Below are 19557 nucleotides of genomic sequence, written 5' to 3'. Positions count from 1 at the left end.
CACTACAATTATGAAATAAACACGACATTCATGAAATATACAAGGTAAGATCAAAACAAACCGACGTGAAATATACACTCTGTGATCAGAATTTGGAAAGAACACGCTCAAACGAGGAAAGAAGACAAATTATATTGACATTGGGCCGAAGGGCGAGTCTTCTTCGCCGTAAACTGTTTTCGCCATTAGCCCAAGCTATCTAAGTAGCGAATACACATTCGATTGGACACGCTCATGATGACATGATATAATGAAGGTAAATATATGCTAAGACGCCCATGATATCATTTCGGCCTGCTTGGTAACTATTTAGGTTTGAATGGGGTTCAGAAAGTGCATGTCCATATAGGCTGTGTAGGGTGCACTGAAATATCTTGTATTACGATTGTGCGTTTATGAGAATTTGCTCTTTCTTGGTATATATAAAAATTACATATACAAAACTGATTGATTAATAGGAAAGAAAGAAAGACAAAAATACCTATTAAAACATAATCGTAATATATAAGTTTAATGTGTCATACTTATAAAGCCTGTGCATGTAATGAAATTTCGTGAATATTGCTGCTTACTACAATCATATTTATATCTATTTCCTTAGAACACAATACGTGATTACCATGTGTATTAATTATAGAACTTCATGGCAAAATATTACAGTTTGACAAATCTCAGACACAAATTTCGTTTGGTGTAAAGGGTAAAATAGTTGTGAAAGTTATCTGAATGGATCACTGAACCTCTGTGACGACACCGGGTGTTCACAGAATGGTAAACATATCCTGGCCTACTGGTTGCAACCGTTATCTACCAAATTTGCCTACAAAACGAAAAAAGCCTATTACCCCTACCACACGACGGCGGCCTGGAAACAACGTTAACCAGACAATCAAGTGAATTCATTAGATAATGTTTCGATACAGAAGTGTATTAAGCCTCGAAATTAAGGAATAGAAATTGGTGATTAATGGATATCTGATAGATTTTATTTGCGTATTCTTATAACAATTAAAACATGTCTTTTTCAGTTTTAGTGACAATTCAAACTCTTAAGAAATATTACGATGGAAACAACCTACAAGGACCTTTATCGCCAAATACTTCGATACTTCTGTTATTGTTCCCAATTTCTCGGAAAGAATTTCGGCCTGTCGGTGTGAGGACGTGCGTTTGAGTGTGATAATGCTTGACATGATTCTACAGTACAATTGCAGGATAATTATAATACATCCACAGTGGAAGTGTCACCTTCAGCTTAAAATGAAACCAAGCATATAAACAAATCCTGCCACTGGTACCTTCACGCGCCCCTTCGCTCTATTCAGTTGTCAGTTGAAGTGCCCTTGGAGGGTTGTACAAAATCGGATCGCTAAGAACTCCGACCGAAACGAATATCACCCCTCTAATGGGCACGGGGGATTCATAAAAGCCCTTGAACGAAATTCATTGATATTTCCAGCAAGATGGGAGTAAGAAAAAAGCTCATGAGGTGCGGGTTCTGAATGGCGTAGAGTAGAGAGAGCGTATGATGTCCCGCACTCACCCTAAATGCTCCCTCTCTTTTACTTCAGCGTTCTTTTAACGTATTGTACACTACAAGCAGACTGAAAGAATATCTAAATTGCGTTTTAGCAGAGAATTGTCGATAGTAGGGGAATGCAATAGGTAAGGTGGCAGTACGAAGGATGAACGCTGAATCTATTGCCCCTCCCTGATCTTTGCCCCCCACAGGTGCGGAAACTGAACACGCACGTGCTACTACAAAGACCCGTACACGAACTAGATGGGAAAGGGGAAAATTCATTAAACTATCTTTTCAATTATCACACGCAGAATGACTAGGAATATCCACCAACGTTGATTGTTTTCATCACTGATATATGAAAGATCTTTTTGATATTGTGTAAATTGCCCTCTGGGAAAATATTGACACGTTTTGACAACGCGAATACGGGAAGAGACGGTTTGGGTACAATTTGCATATTTTTTCACTGCTTTATGAACTTGGGAGCAATATTATATGACAAAAGTACATGTCAATATTAGTTTATGGCTGCACTGAAGCGACCCGACAATGTTTTATCGCCTTCGCTTCTGTGACTAAATCTTCCTTTCGTTGCTTCATCCCGCCATCTATAAACACCCATCATATATCACAAACACGGTTATACACTGAACGTCAATGTGATGGCAAATCATGGTAACGAATTCTTAATTCGGAAAAAATCAACTTTGATAAAGATATGTACTGTTTCAAGTAGGAAACATTAAAATAAGATACACCTCTCTATTCATATTTCTGTCACCAAGTGTGAAACTTCTTGAAATATGAATATCACTTTTAGTACCTATTATGCCAGTGATATATAGTGAATTAAGGTTGAAATAAAACACAAATTCTTTCAGCCCAAATTTGCCTAACACATTTTTTTAAGTTTACAACAACGTGTACTGATGCGCATGTATTTCAGTATGGACTTTATATATATACTCATGCCAATAATGGTTGTCACCCCCTCCCCACCCTAACCCCACACCCCCTCACACCCACACCCCCTCTCCAATTAACAAAATTGAAGGGGGTGACAACCATTGTTGGCATGAGTATACGTAATTATAGTCACCCTTATACATATATCTAGGTGTGACAATAATTATCCCTGAGTATACGTAATTTAAGTCACCCTTATACATATATCTAGGAGTGACAATAATTATCCCTGCGTATACGTAATTATAGTCACCCTTATACATATATCTAGGAGTGACAATAATTATGAGTGTATTAAACTATAGAGGAAACTACATCTCATCTGGACAGGTTTCCAGAATGTCCATTTAACTCAAAGTATTGACATGTAATGCATACGATATCAACCATAATCATACAAGATCATGAACACTGTAATTACAGTCATAATTGAAACATCGCAAATCATAGATAATATAATTGATCTAATCACAAAGACAGAACAGAGAAATCATAAATAACTAACTTTAAACGAAACGTTTTTCAAATGACTACGTAATTACGAACCAATCTTTCCATTATCATCAAAGGTATTGGATATATGTATATCATTCATATTTTCGACTTGTTTGATTAGGAATATAGATAAAACTCTGCTTTTATCGTTTTATACTTTTACATTTATACTTTTCACTAAACTAGTAAACCCCGTATTTCAATAGGCATTCATAAAGATAACAAGTTTATGGTTTCGTCACCTGAGTTAAAACTACACCTTGCTATCGTAGGATAATCACATCCATGTTCATCAATACTGTAACCAAATATTAGGTCTATGTAATTATTGAAAACTGTAAATGCATGTATACTGGCAACTGAAATCTGTAGGTCAAACAATATCAGTCAGGGAGATATTCTTTGGTCACCTTTGTAAAATAAATATTGGCGATGAAGTTCATTTTATATCAGTTTAAGAAATCGTTTAAGAAACAAATATCTTCCGCCATATAACAGTGATTATCCGATCAGGGAAGATGTATTTCAGTTATGACAGATTCTGTATAAACCTCTTCTCCTACGATTGGCTCAGTTAGTTAAATGTTCATTGCGTTTTCCCATTAATTATTGTCTCACTACCGAATCTATATTTTTAGGTCGCAACTTTTTTTCTAGCCACATCCCTGATTCATGAATATATACATCTTCTTCTGCTTCATCTTCTTTTATAAAAGTGTGTGAAATGCATATCATAATTATTCAAAACAAAAACTACTTAAATGTAACATGTTATTTGCCCATATTTCTAGTCCATGGTACAAGTGTTGCCTTTTGTAACGGATCAATAGTACAAAATAGAGAGTCCTTGCGGTGTATACACCTTTTACGATCACATAAACTGGTATAAGTATCGAGAATAGCATAAAATGTATAATCTGCTTAACGATATTATTATTAGTATGTTGTAAGAATTTTATAAATTGTTAGTAGGCATGAATGTCTGAGGGTTACCATCGGAGTAGGATGCTGACGACAATGCATACGGGATGCGCATCAACAAGGATGTTCCTATACAATTATAGCATCATCACTAGATAACTAAGCATGACTATGGTCATAAAACGGCAGTACGAAAAAATTGGACTTCGTGTGTGCGTTATACACTTATCTGTTACAGCCGACTTGAATAACTTGACATATTGTAAAATATGTTGTAATCATGTACTCGTCAGTGTGTGTGCCAAAAGGTTATGTCGCCAATGAGATATATTCTTACCTTTATCACACAACCAACAACGTGATTTGACCCACAGTGAACCACGCGGCATGAGACGTGACCAACATCTTAATTTGAAATAGACAAGCTTAGTATTCAGTAGCAACTAGGACCAATTACCCGGGCGGGCTGTTGTTATTTTTTCTGACTTGAATGGCGAAGGACCCGCCCTGAACCTAGCTAGTGCCACTACCCGTGTATTTAAATTCATTGTATTTGACAATGCCATGCTTAAAACTAACGGATTGTCGTTTTCATTATTCATTAAATTGACGCTTGCCAATTTCACCTGTATGACACTGAGATGTACATTGCAGACAGCCCCGCGGCTTATTAAGGCAGGGCGGGTCTTGCTCCAGCTATACCCACCGTGTTGATATTTGCTTCGTTCAACGTGGAGCATTCAGGGGTCGCACACGACGATTTAAATTGGAAAGAAAGGGGAAATTGGACGTAGGCTCGAGTCTCTCTGTGACCATTGTGTACAATCGCTGTCAATTTCCCCGCCTTAATGAGAGGACAGGTAAAAACCATCTCCTGATAACTAACTGCATGGCCATTGTTTTCTGACCCCGAATCCCCGACCCTCCCTAATGAACGCTCAGGTATCCCTCCGACAATGCCTGTTTAAATGCCTGATACTCCCACTGTAGATAGAATAATAAAACATGCGTTCCTTTACTGCCCCGCGGGGAAAATTAGACAGTTTGAAACACCTGCGTTTTTGTAAATGTACAATGTATTTTTTTCCATTGAAGAAAGGTATTAATCGACTTATAAAAAAACTTATTTTATTCTCTTTAATGATGAACACACAGCCTATTAAAAGAGTTAGCCCGGGGGAAAAGTATTTCTATAAACACAAATCTCATCAATAACTCAAGGAAGAATTGACGCTATTAGTTTTCTGTTTTCTGATCTCATGAAAATTCTATACGAAATAGGAACGTTTTTTCAATAAATGGGTGAAGGTTCTTTTAAAAGACAGGCATGATTCTGACCAGAGGAAAATGGTTTAGGGTCCGGTGCGCAATTAATTATTTACTTATTTAACGTACACGGGTTGCGATCTATATTAATAATTATCTACCAGACATCGAGTCGTACAGAGAAACTTTAGATGCAGATTTACATATGGAATATCCAACGGGTATATGGATTTGAACGTTGATATACATATTATGTGTGTGTGTATGTGTGTGTGTGTGAGAGAGAGAGAGAGAGAGAGAGAGAGAGAGGAGAGAGAGAGAGAGAGAGAGAGAGAGAGAGAGAGAGAGAGAGAGAGAGAGAGAGAGAGAGACGAGAGAGAGAGAGAGGGAGAGAGAGAGAGAGAGAGAGAGAGAGAGAGAGAGAGAGAGAGAGAGAGAGAGAGAGAGAGAGAGAGAGAGAGAGAGAGAGAGAGAGAGGGAGAGAGAGAGAGAGAGAGAGAGAGAGAGAGAGAGAGAGAGAGAGAGAGAGAGAGAGAGAGAGAGAGAGAGAGAGAGAGAGAGGGGGGGTGTGTATTGATGATTTGATGGTTATCTGTAGCGTAATACTAAGGTGCACAGTGGAATAGTTCAACGTCAATATTCTAAGTAATCTAATATCTTATACCAACAGTTAAACCCCATTAAACCGATTAACGAGATGATGAAATCTGGATGTCTTGAACGGCACTTGTGCATCATATATACAGATATAAATTACTACAGTCCACCCCTAATGTACGGCATTGTCCCTCTCAAACAATGCATGCTAAAGAACCGGCAAATACAGAAACTATCAAATGAACTTGTTTGCCTTGTTTTCCACACCTCATCACACGGCAAACAACTTCTATTAAGATCCCATTTCGGAATCATTTCGAATTAATTTGCTTGTAACCAACTAGAAATATTAACAAATACAATTACTGCAGCAAACGGACTGACACTCCGAATCGCTTCATTGGACGTGTGTTGAAAAGCTGGATATCTTTTCCGTATTTAGGGAAAACGGTAGGAATAAACACAATTAGTCGTCTAAATAGGACGTTAGTTAAGTCCTCTTTGTAGCGTACTGGGGATAATCTCCGCGTTCATAGTTTTGTCACAAACGCGAATTATATCTTAAACCACGCCCTTATAATGATATTGTCAATTAGCGTGAGATATGTTAAAGTGCCAGTGACCACATAGCTCGGAACAAGCCACAAAGGCCGAATAGACCCGGTTCTCGTGGAAATATACAAGGGTTTGCGCTTTACGGCGTTTTAAGTCGATACGAGCCGACCGATTCTGGACAGAAGCACGCCTCGCCTTGCACTGTGACAAATCATCAATTTCCGACCAGTTCACAACCCCACTAGGGTAACGGGTGCGAGGCTAGATCAATATGGCTAGATTTAGAGTTATCCCCCCTTGTAACATACTCTCAAACCCATCCTAAGCACTCGGCGGTCTGACGTTGTTATTCAAGTTGTGTATGGTGTATTTCAAGAGACAATTTTGTCGGGCAGCTTTGTGGAAGTTCGATCCGCTCTTCGCTATGACCACGTAGCCATCACCGATACGCATTTAACGTGACCAGAGACAATGACGTCGAGATATCTATAGGTCCTTGGAGCAGTCGACAACTCACTTCAAAGGCTGGGTCCTCTCGTCTGCCATTATCTTGTCCTAAATACATCGGAAATCGACGTTTTTGACATGAACGATATAGAGGGAGACAGCCTTTTCCAGTCCATGATTCTTCACGAACATGACAAAAAAGTGCGTGCTTCGTCATCAAAAAGATTGTCACATAGCCATTAAGGGATTGAGGTGAAAGTGACACACGTCCTGGGTTGATGAATGTCTAACGGAGGAACAGAATAGACTAGGCACATTATATGGGTTTATAAAAAATATGAATTCGTAATATTGAGCTGAAACTAGTTCTCAGATCTGCTTGAGTGAGTGAGTGGGTGAGTTGGGATTAAAGCCGCTTTACATAATATTGCAGAGAACGCTGTGAAAACTAAGAGTAAGCGTTTCTGCGCATATTTGAATAATTGCAGCCAAAAAAGATTTCCGGTATGAAATAGGATTGTGTACAGTGGAATAATGACTTCGTATGTACGACTGGGACATAGAGCGTAACGCAGCCGGATGATAACGCTTAAGCGGAAGTTTTCCTCTTTCGTTATCATTTTTTAAAGTTCCTACACCACTTTCCTCCTGCCGGGTGCTAGGTGGGACCTGTTTTAGAGTGAATACAAAATACATGTTGCTTGTCGTAACACAACACTTTTATTCCGTATAAAGGCCATAGGCCCAAGTACAAAAACTCAAAAATCATAATGCAAGTGACAAAATGGTTAGATACACCTTTTAAGCACTTCTTCACCTTAAAGCTTCTTTTACTAATTTTGCTAAGTTAATTAAGATATTCACTTTGTCACAACTTAATAACATGCTAAATTTATAGATCGAGGGATGTTTCCAGAAATTTTCAGGAATATACTTTTGTCTTAAAATGGAATAAACTTTACATATTAACAGAAAATGGTATTCATCTTCTATACATCCATTCATACATAAATTACAAAATCGTTCATCGCGAACAATACCACAACGTCTACCAACGTTAATCATTAAAGGCTTGTCGTAACACACGATTAAATCGGTTCGGGTTGTACGGCTCGCTGAATGAGTTCATTGCATTTAATCGTACACTGATCTGTATTAGTACTGGTCCCCAGTCACATATACTGGTTCTATGCTGCAACTAAATTGCTTGTACGGCTCGCTGAATTGGTTCATTTTGTTTCATGGTACACTGGTCTGTATAAGTACTGGTCCCCAGCCACATATACTGGTTCTATGCTGCAACTAAATTGCTTGTACGGCTCGCTGAATGAGTTAATTTTGTTTCATCGTACACTGGTATGGATACGTAATGGTCCCCAGCCACATATACTGGTTCTATGCTGCAACTAAATTGCTTGTACGGCTCGGTGAATTGGTTCATTGTATGTTATTGTAGAACATGTATACCCATACGTACGTACTGGTCCCCGTGGTGACTGGGTATTAGTAGAGGTCCCCAACAACCCACACTTGTCGTCAGAGGCGACTAAACGGGTGGTCAGGCTAACCGATCCGGTTGATTGCATGTCGCCGTACGACGGGATGGTGGTTGCTCACAATATTGCTCACTAGATTGTCTGATTCCATAATTGAATATTCACAAGCATATAGCGGTATTTTAGGGAATGTGGGAAAATAACAAATAATATTCGAGCTTTCCGCCGCTACAACGCCCCAGACCAATTGTTCACTGATCACTATTGTTCCTCTATTTGGCTCATTGTTTATTCTACATTCAACGCAGGTGCTTCATGGGTGCACGCTTCTACACTGCTTACCTCCCGATAGGTATTGTTGATTCATGGTTGGGACATCGCCTCATGTGTTACCTCAAGTTTCGACTGGTGTGACGATTGAGAGTTCAGACTCTGTGACTTGACTGATTGAGGGTCAACGTGCATCAGTGACCTGGTTCGTTACTCATGACTTCGATCGATGGTTTGTCTGGTTCAGACTCGACCTTTCACATCTGGAATATTGATGATAGTGTCAATATAAGCAACTGTATCAACAGCGTTGGGATGCCCATTGCGTATCTATTTATATGTTGCTAAAATGTTAAGGGCCACCCGGTTCTTTCATATGAATATATTTCATTTGTTATGACATACACACCAGACTGCTTCCGATGACTATATTCAATTTACCATGACATGACCACCAAATCTTTCATATGAATATACCTCATTTGTTATGACATACACACCAGACTGCTTCCGATGACTATATTCAATTTACCATGACATGACCACTCGACTCTTTCATATGAATATACCTCATTTGTTATGACATACACACCAGACTGCTTCCGATGACTATATTTAATTTACCATGACATGACCACCAAATCTTTCATATGAATATACCTCATTTGTTATGACATACACACCAGACTGCTTCCGATGACTATATTCAATTTACCATGACATGACCACTCGACTCTTTCATATGAATATACCTCATTTGTCATGACATACACACCAGACTGCTTTCAATGACTATATTTAATTTACCATGACATGACCACCAAATCTTTCATATGAATATACCTCATTTGTTATGACATACACACCAGACTGCTTTCAATGACTATATTTAATTTGCCATGACATGACCACCAACTCTTTCATATGAATATACCTCATTTGTTATGACATACACACCAGACTGCTTCCGATGACTATATTTAATTTGCCATGACATGACCACTCGACTCTTTCATATGAATATACCTCATTTGGCATGACATACACACCGAACTGCTTCCAATCACTATATTTAATTTGCCATGACATGACCACCCGCCTTTTTCATATTACTATCGTTCATCTGTCAGGCCATGTGTTCTTGTAAAGAATACTAAAATTAAGGCCATATTAACTGTAGTAATATTAACGAATCGGGCAGACTAACTTTAGCTGGCATTATGTGGGTTTGACAGATGAAATGAAAGACTCGTATGGTCCTGAAGGAAGACTGACTGACTGACTGAGTTTGGTTTTTCGCCGCTTTTAGCAATATTCCAGGAACATCACTGCGGGGGACACCAGAAATGGACTTCACACATTGTGGGGATGTGGGGATTCGAACCCAGGCCTTCGGCGTGGCGAGCCAACGCTTCCTGAAGGAACAGATAATGATCATTGTTATCATGTATGGATCAAACATTGATCACAGCTGCATCCAACATGGCTGCTTACAAAGCAACTTAAGCATATACCTATGACGTAGACTACATCATATATACTATGGGATGCCCAAAGACGCCGATATCGGCGATACTGAGTTCTGGAATTTCATGTTTAGTCTCGCTCCCAATCTCAAAACCATACCTCCATTCTTGGGTTTCAAGTAATTATTATATAAGACCTGTGTAATTCTTAGCTTTCCACATACATCAAGCTCCCAGGCGACGTGAATAAGAAAATACTAATTACGTAGACTACATCATATATACTATGGGATGCCCAAAGACGCCGATATCGGCGATACAGAGTTCTGGAATTTCATGTTTAGTCTCGCTCCCAATGTCAAAACCATACCTCCATTCTTGGGTTTCAAGTAATTATTATATAAGACCTGTGTCATTCTTAGCTTTCCACATACATCAAGCTCCTAGGCGACGTGAATAAGAAAATACTAATTATGGAGGCGTCAAACTCACTCACTCACTCACTCAGTGATTGAGGGAGCCCCATACACTCATAATGGAAGATTTACGGTAGTTATAAACAGCAGTTGCCCAACATGTAAAGTCACGAGGACGTGTACACTGATAACGGTTGTGTCCATCAAAGTGGAACTGAGATACGGAAGCTCAATTCAAAATACTTTGTTAAGTTGTCAAATTCGCTTTTGTTTGGAATCCTGATAATAAACTTTACTGAAACAAGAAACCCGGAATTTGCGAAACTATTCCTCACTGACCTGTAACATGACGTCTAGAATTTCATTTTTTGATTTGTTCGAAGTACACCCGACAATGGTAGGTATAGGGAATAAAATCGCATTGCGTGTCATTTTTGTTTCTATTTTGAATAAATTGTGTCCACGATCGATGACACGGGTCCCGATTCACGCAGCGATTTAAGCGCTAAGACTGTCGTAAATCTATGATACAGTGTATGAATTACTGTGTTATGTCTGCTTTTTTGGAACACGGTCCTCATTTGGTTACCTGTAGATTACACGTATTACTGTAGTGTTAGCATAATATTAACATGTTAGCACAATATTTGCCTTATTAATAGTTTGATAATTTGCTTTATGTTCCCACCATGTATCGTTCAGCACGATCATGGTTGCAATTGCCAAGAGATATATGTAAGTGTCCCCTTAGTATTATCAAATATACAGTTGTTATGTTCTGTTTGTATACCATACTGGGTAGTCCGATATACGTTGTAAGGTGCATCAATGTGTTCTGGAGTCCCAGATTCCTCCTGAATATGATAATAATAATAATAATAATAATAATAATAATAATAATAATAATGAGAAGTCTTATAATGCGCTGATCTCCACGCAACAAAGCATGCTCAAGGCGCTAACACCCTGATTATTATTACCCCGGATAACCCAAGCTGCCTGTTAGGCGCTAGAAGGTTATAGTCACATGACTTTATCCAACCGGGTACCCACTTTCTGCTGGGTGAACAGAGGCAATTTTGAACAAACTCAATAACATTCATAACAATAACAAAATATGATCATTCATTTTTATTGTTTATGATTATGTTTTTGATTTGTCAGCCATTGACCTGTTCTGGTTTCATCACTGAAAGCAATAAAGTGTCACTCTACAGCAGGAGTGTCTGAAATCAGAAGTATAATGCAGAGTGTGAGATGGTGATACATCTTATAGGACTACACTATGGTGTCGTTTAGCAAACACCCGGTGTCATCACGAAAAAACACGATATTTTAGCGAACACCAGGTGTCATTACTGATTTTCAGCGATCCATTCACGTAGTTTGCATTTTTTCCTTTACACCCAAAGAAATTTGTTTTGGGGACAGTTGAAACGTGTTGTTCTCTTTGCACTGATGTTCTGCATTAAAATCAGAAGTATGACGGAGAGTGTGCTGTGGTTGTAAAACCTTACAGAATAACACTATGGTGAAGGTTTTCGAACACCCGGTGTCATCACTCTCACAGTGATCCATTGACTTAATCTTCGCTGCTGTTTTAACTTTTATTCCCAAAGGAATCGGTTTCGTCGTACAGTCGAGGCTAGTCATTTACATATACTCAACAACAAAAGTTAAGGACCACCCCAATATTCAATATTTATGTATTATGTGGATCATACTATTATGTACTTTAATACTGAAAATTGGGGGTCCTTAACATTTTTGTTTAGCATGTTATACATATATTTGACAGTGACATGTGACAAAACCGAAATATCGTTCACAATACCGAGACAGTACTGATTCAGCACAACATAGTACATTTTCTATCAACATGCTGTACAATCATTTAATCCGGATCTCAACACTCCAGCAACTTCCCTTACAGACGGGAATGATTTGTAATGTCTGCACAGCCAAACACCTCTTGGTCGAACTTTGATGTGGCGAACGTGTTGTTGTCTCGAAGTAAAACCCTACGTATTCTATATTTGGGCATCACTTACAATTGTTCACCGTTCAAGGTCCGTTCACCTTCGACACAACTGCGTTTGACTGTATATACTTTTGACATAACTCTGTGGCCATATTCGTTTAGCAGGATAACACCGGCGAATTTTAGTTAAGCTGCATTGTGATTTTATAAAATGTAATCTGCCAATAAATTGCCGGTCCAAAGAAACTACACATCCATGTTTTATGGGCGGCAAAACGTAAAACAAACAAGAACTGGTTTATTCGATGGTGATGCCCTTGATACTGGTGCGTAGCCATTGAATACAATCCTATATTGCATTGAATATATCTGAATGTTTGTCTAATATTCTTAAAACTGTATTTCATTCTTCAATCTGAATTCTTGGCAGTTCAATCTTTACATTTGCATATATTGACAGATGCCGCTGTTTCAAATATTTTCCAATTATTCGATCTTCAAATATTTGAAACTATGTGTCAGTCTGAAAGGGCATGACCTTGGATCTTTAAAGAACAATTACATCCCTCAGAGAGATGACAACTACACAACAGCGACCGATTAACATGCTTGACGGTGAGTTACTTCTCAATTCAGCCAAACTCAGCTCATCGACTCAGAATGTGCAACAAATGCCCTTTCAGTCACCGTATAATGCAACAAATGCCTTTCCGCTGGTCATACATGTATATTAATCAGATCCGTGTCCCTCCCATCACGTCCCCCTCACTCCCCCATTCCAGGTGGGTCAGATCCCTTTATTTTTCCCAACCGGTCCGGCCCGACCCCCCTTTATCCCTGTCACCTGGACGATCGGCTACAATGATCCCCTCTCCAACGAGGAAGTGCCCACTCAAATACATGTCATTGGTCATCGTGGCGAAGAATACAACCCTTGATTGCTTTTGGTTGATTTCTCACGGACAAAGTCCGAACGTAACTGCCATATTTCAGTGGTCAGTCATGTGGAAGAGCTTGTTTGTGGCAGCTGAAGGAGGCATTGTAATCGGCTCTTCATTATGGGGGTCTACGTAACAGCAATATGTTACCTTGGATCGCAGTAACAGAGGATGGTGTTGCTCGTGAGAACAGACTTTGAATGCAATTCTCGAAGATAACAGAGCAACGCTATTCAATAGTGCTTCATATTCGGCTCAATGTACATTCAATTTTTGTCAGTGCATTTTTATTTTGCTTCTGTGAGTGGTTCATATTACGTTTCTTCAATAATTCTCCAATGCTTCAGATTCTGTGTAAGTTTGTTTCATAAAACTGTGACAATAGTAGACAGTTCCTATTTACGTATGTTCCATCATATCCATCACTGTTACAGGGGCGCGGTGGGGTAGCCTAGTGGTTAGAGCGTTCGCTCGTCATGTCGAAGACCCGGGTTCGATTCCCCACATGAATACAAAGTGTGAAGCCCATTTCCGGTGTCCCCAGCGGCACAAAACCATACTCACTCACCGTTACAGAGAAGTAAGATGGGTTTAACGGAGACACCAGAAAACGGGTTCCCACATTGTACTCTGGCGTGACAGGCGACCGCTTCCATCACTACCCTAACGCTCCGTTACATACTAGCGTGATGATATGCTGTTAATGTGATATTCGTTGGAGGATTAGGACTTGCTGACTGATGTCGAAGGAGGGACGGACGAAAAGTGACACTGTCTCCAAACCCGAAAGCGATTGCAACGTGATACTATCCGGAAAAATACAAATCTGGAATAAGGAATCATTGCTACGGAATATTCTCTTTTTTCTTATGGAGTCAGAAGTTTTAGTTCCCGTATAAGCAGAGACAGGATTAATGAGATGTCCCTTGTCTCGTGTTGTATACCACTCACAAAAAACGTGAAGGAACTCCTGATGTGCTTCATGTCGTCAAAGATTATTAGCAGTCATATAGAAGCATCGAATGTTCTTTAACTTCTTGGGGCGGTGGGGTAGCCTAGTGGTTAAAGCGTTGGCTCGTCACGCCGAAATCCCGGGTTCGAATCCCCACATGGGTACATTGTGTGACGCCCATTTCTGGTGTTCCCCGCCGTGACGTTGCTGGTATATTGCTAAAAGCGGCGTAAAACCAAAACTCAGTCAGTCAGTCTTAAACTTCTTTTGATTAGGAAAACCTCAGGTCAGTAAATACGGCCACAATGATTCACATTTACCATGAAAAGCTAAACATAAAGATATTTGATTCTAGAAGTTGTGGCATCACATGAAAGAAAAATAATGGCAATATGTTGTTTTTGACAGGAGAAAAAGATCCGTGACTAAATCTGTCTGGAGACGGCATGTAGTATTATCATAACATAAGCAGAGATATTCGTGCCTACTGCCACATGTGTGACACATATCTTCCACACCCTGACGTCCAGGTGGGGGGTCAGGTGCGGCGCAGGCCACTCTAACACAGAGTGCCACAATAACAAGAGATGCCCCTTCACTAATAGCAGTGCCCTCTTCATATGTGTATCAAAACCTACACAACCATCCACCTACACAATGAGCCAGAGTATCACCTTGGTACCAGTCACCCATCCAATGTTGCATACCCGTGGGAGGTGAAGGATATGGTTCGAGCTGGAGAGTGGTATAGGGATTTAGGATAAAGGACGAACCTGCGGAACCCTCCACAAAAATAATGTCAGTGTCCACATAAGATTGTTTCTTTGACGTGGTAAGTGCACGTACAACGCTTGGCTGATCAGAGGAGATGTTTCAAAGCTTGACCTGGGAAACTGGCGATTAGCTTTTATGTGTTTTCGATGGTTTATGATGAGAAATTAATAATTCTGAAGGTCTTGGGGTATTAAGCCTCCCCACAGGCGTGACTATTGATGCGTATCAGGAATATGGTGGTTGGTGTGGAAGCAAATGTGGGGGGATGGCGGTTTTGCCTGACATGTTATACTATAATTATATTACTATAACTAAATAAAGGCAACGAAACCCTTCCCATCATGATACAAAATTCTAGGCTAAAGCCACCATCCATTGTACGATTCCAACAATACCATACGTATTTGTAACGTTAGAAAGATCAAATGGCAAGTATCAAAGAATACATATATATCTGAATACATTTATTATCTTCTGTGAACTTTGAAATAGCTTGAGTTTGCTTCGAAGTGGACACAATTCATCGAGAGATTATTGTTTCATCTCATGTACCGCTTGAGTCTAGTTTATAGATTTCAGGGTCGTGATTACATCAGAGCTCGAAGAGAAGTGGACACACTGTTCACGCAAAACCTCAGATCCATCAATTCCATCGCCAAGGGTCCGAAAAGAAAACTATTCTGACAAGTGCATTGCCAAGAGGAACTGGATTCCCAACATATTAGTGTTGCTCAAGAAAAGACCCGTGTCACCTCAACTACTTGACAAAACCCTGTTGAATGATTCAATCCTGTGCACAAAGAGAATGATTAATACACCACAATGAAGCTTTTGACTCCTCAGTAACGAGTTCAAGCCTTTGTTGCTATTATGTAAGACAAATTTGTTCCCGAAGCAGACATACTGTTTGAATACCGACAATTGACCATAAAGAAGTACGGACCAAAGCTGGCGCCCTGTTACACACCAAGTTACACATACGGGTCTTATGCAAACTTTGCCAAGACGGCAGCAAGTCCGCCTTGAGATCCCCTCGATGCCTAAGCTTTTGGTCCTGGCACTGGATGGGTCAATGAATGTGCTCCGCTCTTTGTATCATCCGCCGTATGTGAACGCTGAATTCTGATTGAGTAAGTAAGGTATTAAAGGCATCCATTGATGGGGGGAGTTTCTTAAGATAAAACGTTCTCAAAATTCTTTGATTGGGGGCATTGCCTAATGCAATGTTGTATTACGTGAGTATGGAGTGTTTGCTTGGTTTGATGCGCGCATAAGACAACTTTACTTTGTAATTTTCCTGTCATGTTGCATTAGCGATACTGTCTGAAAAAAGCGCTACGGCCCAGTTAATTAGGACTAAGTAAACAGAGACTCATTTAACAGAAAGTGTTTTCATTTAAAAACAGTTAATCGGATAATGATTTCTCAGAACATTTTTCTTGGTAATCGAAGCTTTTGGGGTTAAATTGCTCATTTTGCACATAGTTTTTTGTCTCGGATAGTTTCACAATCCCAGAAATAGAAATATAGAATGAACACTATTAACTGGAATTAGGGGATATAGCTAAATTGCCATAGTCTGATTTAATAAATGTACATTTAAAACAGTAAATACTGAACAACTCTTATAGACTAAAAGGAATAAGTATGTGTTGGGGACAGTATCAGAAAAAGTTCACTCTGAATGTATGGTTGTAAACTTAACATAATTGCTAAACTAGACAGAATTCTGAGTTTCGTTTGACATGTATCGTTTATGCTCTCAGCCTATTCCGTATTAATCGATAGTCGTAGCGCGAAGCTATCAATTAGTCACAGTTTAAACAAGAATAAGTTCACCCAAATATATTTCAATTGTCTATCTGCTTTCAACATTTTAATTTTAGGCGCAATATTATAAAAATAGCAAGTTTTCCTTTCTCTCATACTTATCAGGATCAACAGGAACTCTGATGATAGAATTTATTTGTGAAATTAAATAAAAGTTTAAACTACAGTTTCTGTATTCAGATATTACCCTATTTAATTGTATTTAGGAGAGCTATGACGTATGTCAAACTTAAGGGTTTATAAATATAGACAAACAATTGGATAGGTCTCGTTATTCGCCATCTTAATTCATGCGCGTGCAGCTAAAACGTCCTCTCATACACCTGTCGCCACTGAAGTCGATATAGGGCCCTTTCATAGTTTTATAGTTATTAGAGGATCGATGCTGCCGGTTACAGAGAAATCTCATTTTACATTTAAACCAAACTTGACGACAGATTTACATATATTATACATTGATGTCTTACCCTGCACATTGGTTAATTGTGAGATGACCTAGCCTTTCGGCTGCTTCATTAACACATGTCGCTGTTTGTAGCGTCCATTGTGTCAGCGAAGGTATTTAAACAAATTAATTTCATCATTCACCGGTCTAAAACCATAAACAAATACATTTCCCCAGATTAGCAAAAAAAAAACCCTCATAATTTGATGAATGACAGCCTAATATCGTAATGTACATGTAAGCAAACTGTTTGAGTGATTCGAAAAAAGTCAAAAATAATAATGTTTGCATGGATACTGCATTTAGTTTCACTGTAATAAATGAAATATGTTTTCTTTTAATTATTACTAATTATTCAAATCGGGCTTCATCAACAAACTTGGGTTTTGTTTCTTTATTTATTTCTTTAAGCAAATGTTTACCGAGAAAACAATATGTGAAATGCTGGTCTTCCTCATTAATAACATCTTTGTACAATTTGGGGGTAGAACATTAAGTAGGCATTCCCCAGACCACCAATTGTGCTGTTCGAATTGCGAATCTATTTCTTTATGCATATGAATCAGAATTTCTACTCGGGTTGGCAAATTCAAAACAAGGTAATTTGGCCAAGAAGTTTAACTAAAGCTTCGGTTATACCGATGATGTAATATCGTTCAATAACCATGAAATAGCCAATTCCCTTCAACTGAATAACCACCTGAACCTGACTGACTGACTGAGTTTAGTTTTACGCCGCTTTTAGCAATATTCCAGCAATATCACGGCGGGGGACACCAGAAATGGGCTTAACACATTGTGCCCATGTGGGGAATCGAACCCGGGTCTTCGGCGTGACGAGCCAACGCTTTAACCACTAGGCTACCCCGACGCCCCTACCTGAACCTGAAATTAAGGAGACCAGTATGACTCCAGAACTGGTTCATAGTTAGACATATGCATCAAGATTCAGTGACAAAACAAACTCTCTACAAGGCTATATGACAAAGGGACGATTTCAACTTTCTTTCATGTCCAGCAATATTTCAACAGCTCCAACCTTTGGTGTTTACATCTTTTGATGTACAATCGAGTATGCTCTTTTTACAACATTTCAAAGAGCGTCAAACGACTCTAGCTCAGAAGTTGTCCGATGAAGGTTACAAGTTGTGATCAAAACCAAAACCAAAATATGGCAAAGGGTAGTTGCAGAATGTATATCCCAATCTCCCGAACATGCTATATGTGTTTAATGTCTGAATTTATCATCACTCATATTGTCTGATACTGAAATACATCCACTAAAATTACAACCCGGTAGGTGTGTGTAGCGCCGCTATAATACAAGCAATATGATAAAAATGGTAAATCAGCAAGAAAATATTTGCCCATTGAATGCCGTGTCACCTGTCACTGTCAAACATGATCATGATATAAATGTTCATAAATTCTTCCAGTTCCACACTTATAAAACTTACAGGTTATTGCCTAAACCATTTGAAATTGTCAAATTATTTAGTTCCTTCCCATGATATATAATGCTGTGTGTTATGTTGTTCCTCTAACCTGCTTCAGTCATCTCAAAATTCAGTCAATTTAAATTGTTTTGCTACACTTTTAAATAAGAGGATCCTGCATGCAAAGTTCTACGTTTGATTTCAGAACGCTTATAATGTACGCGTCACCTTGGATGCTATCGTCATGTAATGGCAACATTCTAGTCATGGGAAAAGCAATATACGACGAAGACCTTAGAACGTGGTCTTCAGCTACATTTAGAATGACTCATATAATTGATCATCAACCTATCGCTCAACTCTTCATCTCTTTGCATTGCCGTCTCGGTTACACTGTCACCAATCAATCGACACAGGACATGTTTACTCCGTATACACGCCGGCTATCTGGGCTGTATATGAAGCATCTCTGTATAAGTAGGAGAAGAGCTACATATCTATATACAGAGAAAGTGGTCTGACGTTTTTAGCTGCATATCTTCTGATCACATCTTTGTAATAAAACGCCGCTGTATGATATGTTTGTTGGTATAGAGTGATTTTACATACGCTTCTCATAGTGGTTCTTCTCTGACGATATTCCACATGTTGGAATCTGATCCAGAAAGATTTTGGATTGTCGCATCCAGGGTGGTGGTGTCGCTTTAGTCCGAGTCAGTTATATGCATGTAAACGCTTAATAAAAGTTATTCACCTCTGAGTGCGAGAATTATTAATTAGA

This window comes from Haliotis rubra, unplaced genomic scaffold (assembly GCF_003918875.1).
Source record: "Haliotis rubra isolate DU_JTF1 unplaced genomic scaffold, ASM391887v1 Scf20, whole genome shotgun sequence".
In the NCBI taxonomy this organism is placed as follows: Eukaryota; Metazoa; Mollusca; class Gastropoda; order Lepetellida; family Haliotidae; genus Haliotis; species Haliotis rubra.
The sequence above is the reverse complement of the archived record's forward strand: the minus strand, read 5'-3'. Positions refer to the sequence as shown.